Consider the following 7,684-nt stretch of genomic DNA (forward strand, 5'->3'; position numbering starts at 1 on the left):
GAGGCGGAGTCGGAGGGCTGACGAGGCGACGACACAATAGGGGGATGCGGCCCACCCCCTGGCCGCGCCAGCCTATCATCTGGGACCCACAGGGCCCTCCTCTGGTGGCTCTCAGGTGTTCTGGAAGCTTCGTGGGATTCTAAGATGCTGGGCGTTGATTTCGTCCAATTCCGAGAATATTTCCTTACTAGGATTTCTGAAACCAAAAACAGCAGAAAACAGGAACTGGCACTTCGGCATCTCGTCAATAGGTTAGTTCCGGAAAATGCATAAAATCATCATAAAGTGTGAACAAAACATGTAGGTATTGTCATAAAACAAGCATGGAACATCAGAAATTATCGATACGTCGGAGACGTATCAGCATCCCAAGCTTAGTTCCTACTCGTCCTCGAGTAGGTAAACGATAACAAAGATAATTTCTGAAGTGACATGCTACCAACATGATCTTAATCATACTATTGTAAAGCATATGAGATGAATGAAGTGATTCAAAGAAATGATAAAGACAATGATTAAACAATTGAATCATATAACAAAGACTTTTCATGAATAGTACTTTCGAAACAAGCATCGATAAGTCTTGCACAAGAGTTAACTCATAAAGCAATAAATTCAAAGTAAAGGCATTGAAGCAACACAAAGGAAGATTAGGTTTCAGCGGTTGCTTTCAACTTGTAACATGTATATCTCATGGATAGTTGTCAATGCAAAGCAATATAACAAGTGCAATAAGCAAGTATGTAAGAATCAATGCACAGTTGACACAAGTGTTTGCTTCTAAGACAGAAAGAAGTAGGTAAACTGACTCAACATAAAAGTAAAAGAATGGCCCTTCGCAGCGGGAAGCAGGGATTAAATCATGTGCTAGAGCTTTTTAAGTTTTGAAATCATAAAGAGAGCATAAAAGTAAAATTTTGAGAGGTGTTTGTTGTTGTCAACGAATGGTAGTGGGTACTCCAACTACCTCGCCAACCAGACTTTCAAGAGCGGCTCCCATGAAGGACGTTATCTCTACCAGCAAGGTAGATCATCCCTCTTCTCTTTTGTTTACACATGTACTTTAGTTTTTATTATGGGTGACACTCCCCCCAACCTTTGCTTACACAAGCCATGGCTAACCGAATCCTCGGGTGCCTTCCATCAATCTCATACCATGGAGGAGTGTCTATTTGCAAAATTAAGTTGCTTACTGATGAGTCAGAGCAAAACATGTGAAGAGAATTATTAATGAAGTTTGATTAATCGGGGCTGGGAACCCCATTGCCAGCTCTTTTTGCAAAATTATTGGATAAGCGGATGTGCCACTAGTCCGTTATGAAAGTCTTGTAGGGATTCGTTGCATAGAAAACAAAAAAATTTCCTACCGCGAGAACGCAATCCAAGCCAAGATGCAATCTAGAAGATGGTAGCAACGAGGGGATGATCGAGACTCACCCTTGAAGATTTCCAAAGCCTACAAGATGAGGCTCTTGTTGCTGCGGTAGACGATCACTTGCCGCTTGCAAAAGCGCGTAGAAGATCTTAATCACGGTGCCACAATCGGGCAGCACCTCCGTACTCGGTCACACGTTCGGTGTTGATGAAGACGACGTCCTCCTCCCCGTTCCAGCGGGCAGCGGAAGTAGTAGCTCCTCCTTGAATCCGGTAGCACGACGGCGTGGTGGCGGTGGCGGTGGAGATCTCCGGCGGAGCTTCGCTAAGCGTGCAGGAGAGGTGGAGGAGAGAGGGGGCGGCTAGGGTTTGGGAGGGGGTGGCCGGCCACTAAGGGGGTGCGGCCAGGTTGTGGTCTTGGGGTGGCCGGCCCCCTCCCCTTGGCCCTTATTATATAGGTGGAACCCCCAAGTGTTGGACTACAAGTCTTCGAATAAGACCCCAACCCAAAACCTTCCATGTAGTAGGGAAACCTACCCAAGGTGGGAATCCCACTTGGGGTGGGATTCCCCCCTTCCATGAGGGGAGTTGGCCGGCCCCCTTGGTGGAGCCCAAGGTGGACTCCCCCCTCTAGGGTTGGCCGGCCATGGGGAGGTGGAGTCCCTCCGGGACTCCTCCTTCCTTAGTGATTTCTTCCGGACTTTTCTAGAACCTTCTAGAACCTTCCGTAAAATCTTCCGGATCATTTTAAATCTTATAAAATGACTTCCTATATATGAATCTTATTCTCCGGACCATTCCGGGACTCCTCGTGATGTCCGGGATCCCATCCGGGACTTCGAACAATACTTCGAACTCAATTCCATATTCAAGTTCTACCATTTCAACATCAAACCTTAAGTGTGTCACCCTACGGTTCGCGAACTATGTGGACATGGTAGAGTACTCTCTCCGACCAATAACCAATAGCGGGATCTGGAGATCCATAATGGCTCCCACATATTCAACGATGACTTCAGTGATCGAATGAACCATTCACGTACGATACCAATTCCCTTTGTCACGCGATATTTTACTTGTCCGAGGTTTGATCATCGGTATCACTCTATACCTTGTTCAACCTCGTCTCCTGACAAGTACTCTTTACTCGTACCGTGGTATGTGGTCTCTTATGAACTTATTCATATGCTTGCAAGACATTAGACGACATTCCACCGAGAGGGCCCAGAGTATATCTATCTGTCATCGGGATGGACAAATCCCACTGTTGATCCATATGCCTCAACTCATACTTTCCGGATACTTAATCCCACCTTTATAACCACCCATTTACGCAGTGGCATTTGATGTAATCAAAGTACCTTTCCGGTATAAGTGATTTACATGATCTCATGGTCATAAGGACTAGGTAACTATGTATCGAAAGCTTATAGCAAATAACTTAATGACGTGATCTTATGCTACACTTAATTGGGCGTGTCCATTACATCATTCATATAATGATATAACCTTGTTATTAATAACATCCAATGTTCATGATTATGAAACTAATCATCCATTAATCAACAAGCTAGTTAAGAGGCATACTAGGGACTCTTTGTTGTTTACATATCACACATGTATCAATGTTTCGGTTAATACAATTATAGCATGGTATATAAACATATATCATAAACATAAAGATATATAATAACCACTTTTATTATTGCTTCTTGGGCATATCTCCAACAGTCTCCCACTTGCACTAGAGTCAATAATCTAGATTACATTGTAATGTACCTAACACCCATGGCATTCTGGTGTTGTTCATGCTTTGCCCTAGGGAGAGCTTTAGTCAACGGATCTTCTACATTCAGATCAGTGTGTACTTTGCAAATCTTTACTTCTCCATCTTCGATGTACTCGCGAATCGAGTGGTAACGCAGCTTGATATGCTTCAGCCTCTTGTGTGACCTTGGTTCTTGTGCATTGGCGATAGCACCCATGTTGTCACAGTAGATGACTAGTGGGTCCAATGCACTAGGAACCACACCGAGCTCTACAATGAACCTCTTCATCCATACCGCTTCTGATGAAGCCTCTGAAGCCACTATGTACTCTGATTCTGTTGAAGACTTCGCCACCGTGCACTGCTTCGAGCTTGCTCAACTTACTGCAGCACCATTCAATATAAACACGTACCCAGACTGTGACTTAGAGTCATCAGGATCAGTGTTCCAACTTGCATCGGTGTAACTGCTTACAACGAGCTCTTGGTCACCTCCATAACAAAGAAACATATCCTTAGTTCTTTTCAAGTACTTCAGGATATTCTTGACCGTTGTCCAGTGTTCCATTCCTGGATCACTTTGATATCTGCTAGTCAAACTAACAACATGTGCTATATCCGGTCTTGTACATAGCATGGCATACATGATAGGTCCTACTACCGAGGCATAGGGGATATTACTCATCCTTTCTCTTTCTTCTGCCGTAGCCGGTCCTTGAGTCTTACTCAAGACCTTGCCTGGTAACATAGGTAAGAACCCTTTCTTACTTTCGTCCATTCTAAACTTCTTCAGAATCTTGTCCAGGTATGTACTCTGTGATAGCCCTATTAGGCGTCTTGATCTATCTCTATAAATCTTGATGCCTAATATATACGATGCTTCACCAAGGTCTTTCATTGAAAAACTATTATTCAAATAACCTTTTACACTACTTAATAGTTCTATATCATTCCCAATCAATAATATGTCATCTACATATAATATCAGGAATGCTACAGAGCTCCCACTCACTTTCTTGTAAATACAGGCCTCTCCATGACACTATATAAACCCGAAGTCTTTGATCACCTTATCAAAGCGTCGGTTCCAACTTCTTGATGCTTGCTTCAGTCCATAGATTAAACGCTGAAGTTTGCATACTTTGTTAGCATTTTTAGGATCGACAAAACCTTTGGGTTGTACCATATACAACTCTTCCTCAATGTCTCCATTAAGGAACGCCGTTTTGACATCCATCTGCCAAATCTCATAATCGAAAAATGCAGCTATTGCTAACAAAATCCTCACAGATTTTAGCTTCGCTACAGGTGAGAAAGTCTCATCGTAGTCAACTCCTTGAATTTGTCGGAAACCCTTTGCGACAAGTCGAGCTTTATAGACAGTAATATTACCATCAGCATCTGTTTTTCTCTTGAAGATCCATTCATTCTCGACAGCCTTGCGGCTATCAGGTAAGTCTACCAAAGTCCATACTTTGTTATCATACATGGATCCCATTTCGGATTTCATGGCTTCTTGCCATTTGTTGGAATCTGGGCTCATCATCGCTTCTTCATACGTCGCAGGGTCCTCATCATTGTTGTCCACAATCATGACATTTAGACAAGGATCATACCAATCAGGAGTGGCACGTTCCCTTGTCGATCTGCGAGGTTCAGTAGTTTCATCGTTCGAAGTTTCATGATCATTATCATTAGCTTCCTCTGTTACCGGTGCAGGCGGTACAGGAACAGCTTCCGGTACTGCGCTACTCTGATCAACGAGTAAAGATTCATCAATCTCATCGAGTTCTACTTTTCTTCCAGTCACTTCTTTAGTGAGAAATTCTTTCTCAAGAAAGGTTCCGTTCTTAGCAACAAAGATTTTGCCTTCGGATCTGTGATAGAAAGTGTACCCTATAGTTTCCTTAGGGTATCCTATGAAGACGCATTTCTCCGCTTTGGGTTCTAGCTTGTCCGGTTGTAACTTCTTTACATAGGCTTCGCAACCCCAAACTTTAAGGAACGACAGCTTAGGTTTCTTATTAAACCATAATTCATACAGTGTCGTTTCTACGGATTTTGATGGTGCTCTATTTAAAGTGAATGCGGCTGTCTCTAATGCATAACTCCAAAATGATAACGGCAAATCAGTAAGAGACACCATAGAACGAACCATATCTAAGAGAGTTCGATTACGACGTTCGAACACACCGTTTCGTTGAGATGTTCCCGGCGGTGTCAATTATGAAAGTATTCCGCATTTCTTTAAATGCATGCCAAACTCATAACTCAGATATTCACCTCCACGATCAGATCGTAGAAATTTAATCTTCTTGTTACGTTGATTTTCTACTTCACTTTGGAATTCCTTAAACTTCTCAAAAGTTTCGGATTTATGTTTCATGAAATAGATATACCCATATCTACTCAGATCATCTGTGAAGGTTAGAACATAACGATAACCATCGCACGATGCTACACTCATTGGTCCGCACACATCGGTATGTATGATTTCTAATAAGTCAGTAGCTCGCTCCATCATACCAGAAAATGGAGTCTTAGTCATTTTTCCCATTAGACATGCTTCGCATCTATCAAGTGACTCAAAGTCAAGTGATTCAAGTAATCCATCGGTATGGAGTTTCTTCATGCGTTTCACTCCAATATGACCAAGGCAGCGAGTGCCACATATAAGTAGAATTATCATTCAATTTAATTCGCTTAGCATCAATGTTATGTATATGCGTATCACTACTATCGATATCTAACAGAAATAAGCCATTCTTTTCAGGTGCTCGACCATAAAAGATATTATTCATAAAAATAGAACAACCACTATTCTCAGACTTGAATGAATAACCGTCTTGCATTAAACAAGATCCAGATATAATGTTCATGCTCAACGCGGGTACAAAATAACAATTATTTAGGCTTAAAACTAATCCCGAAGGTAGATGTAGAGGAAGTGTGCCGACAGCGATCACATCGACTTTGGATCCGTTTCCAACGCGCATCGTCACTTCATCTTTCAGTAGTCTTCGTTTATTCTTTAGTTCCTGTTTCGAGTTACAAATATGAGCAACCGAACCAGTATCAAATACCCAGGTACTAGAACGAGAACCAGTGAGATAAACATCTATAACATGTATATCAGATATACCTTCTTTCTTCTTCTTGAGAAGGCCGCTCTTCAGATCAGCCAGATACTTGGAGCAATTACACTTCCAGTGTCCCTTCTCCTTGCAGTAATAGCACTCAGCATCAGGCTTAGGGCCGTTCTTAGGTCTCATAGGAGGCATGGCAGCTTTCTTGCCACCCTTCTTGAATTTTCCCTTAGACTTGCCCTGTTTCTTGAAACTGGTGGTCTTGTTGACCATCAACACTTGGTGCTCTTTCTTGATCTCAATCTCAGCAGCTTTTAGCATGCCAAAGATTTCATGTAACTCTTTGTTCATGTTCTGCATATTGTAGTTCATCACAAAGTTCTTGTAACTTGGTGGTAGTGATTGAAGGACACGATTAATCCCCAGTCTATTAGGAATCACTATTCCCAAGTCACTGAGTTTCTTCGCATGCCCGGTCATAACGAGCATGTGCTCACTTACGGAGCTGCCTTCTTCCATCATACAGCTGAAAAAGTGTTTCGATGCTTCATAGCATTCCACGGCCGCATGAGTCTCAAATATAGCTTTCAGCTCATTGACCAACTCATGAGGATCATGGTGCTCAAAATGTTTTTGAAGATCGGATTCCAGACTGTACAGGATGGCACACTGTACTTGAGAGTACCGAGCTTTCCGAGTTGCGTAAACATTCTTTACTTCCTCGGTTTCAGTTTCTGCAGGAGGGTCACCTAGCGGTGCATCAAGCACATATTGCAGATTTCCGCCAGCGAGGAAGATCCTCACATGACGGAACCAGTCGGTGAAGTTGCTACCGTTGCTCTTAAGCTTTTCTTTCTCTAGGAACTGGTTAAAATTGATTGGGGACGCCATCTCTACAACATATATTTGCAAAAGTTTAGACTAAGTTTATGACAAATTGAGTTCAAATTTTAATTCAACATAATTAGAAAATCTTGGTGAACTCACACTCAAAACAATGTCCCTCGCATTGTTTTAGTGATCACACGAACCAAATCCACCACACCTAAGTCCGATCATCACGAGACAAGGTGTAATTTCAATGGCGAACACTCAAAGTTTTCATCATATCAACCATATGATTCATGCTCTACCTTTAGGTATCACGTGTTCCAAGACCATGTATGTACATGCTAGGCTCGTCAAGGCCACCTTAGTATCCGCATGTGCAAAACTGGCTTGCACCCATTGTATGCACTTGTTGATTCTATCACACCCGATCATCACGAGATGCTTCGAAACGACAAGTCTTGGCAACGGTGCTACTAAGGATGAACACTTTATTATCTTGATATTTTAGTGAGGGATCATCTTATAATGCTATCGTCGCGATCTAAGCAAAATAAGATGCATAAAAGGATTAACATCACATGCAGTTCATATGTGATATGATATGGCCCTTTTGTCTTTGTGCCTT

This window comes from Lolium perenne, chromosome 6, assembly GCF_019359855.2.
Source record: "Lolium perenne isolate Kyuss_39 chromosome 6, Kyuss_2.0, whole genome shotgun sequence".
NCBI lineage: Eukaryota > Viridiplantae > Streptophyta > Magnoliopsida > Poales > Poaceae > Lolium > Lolium perenne.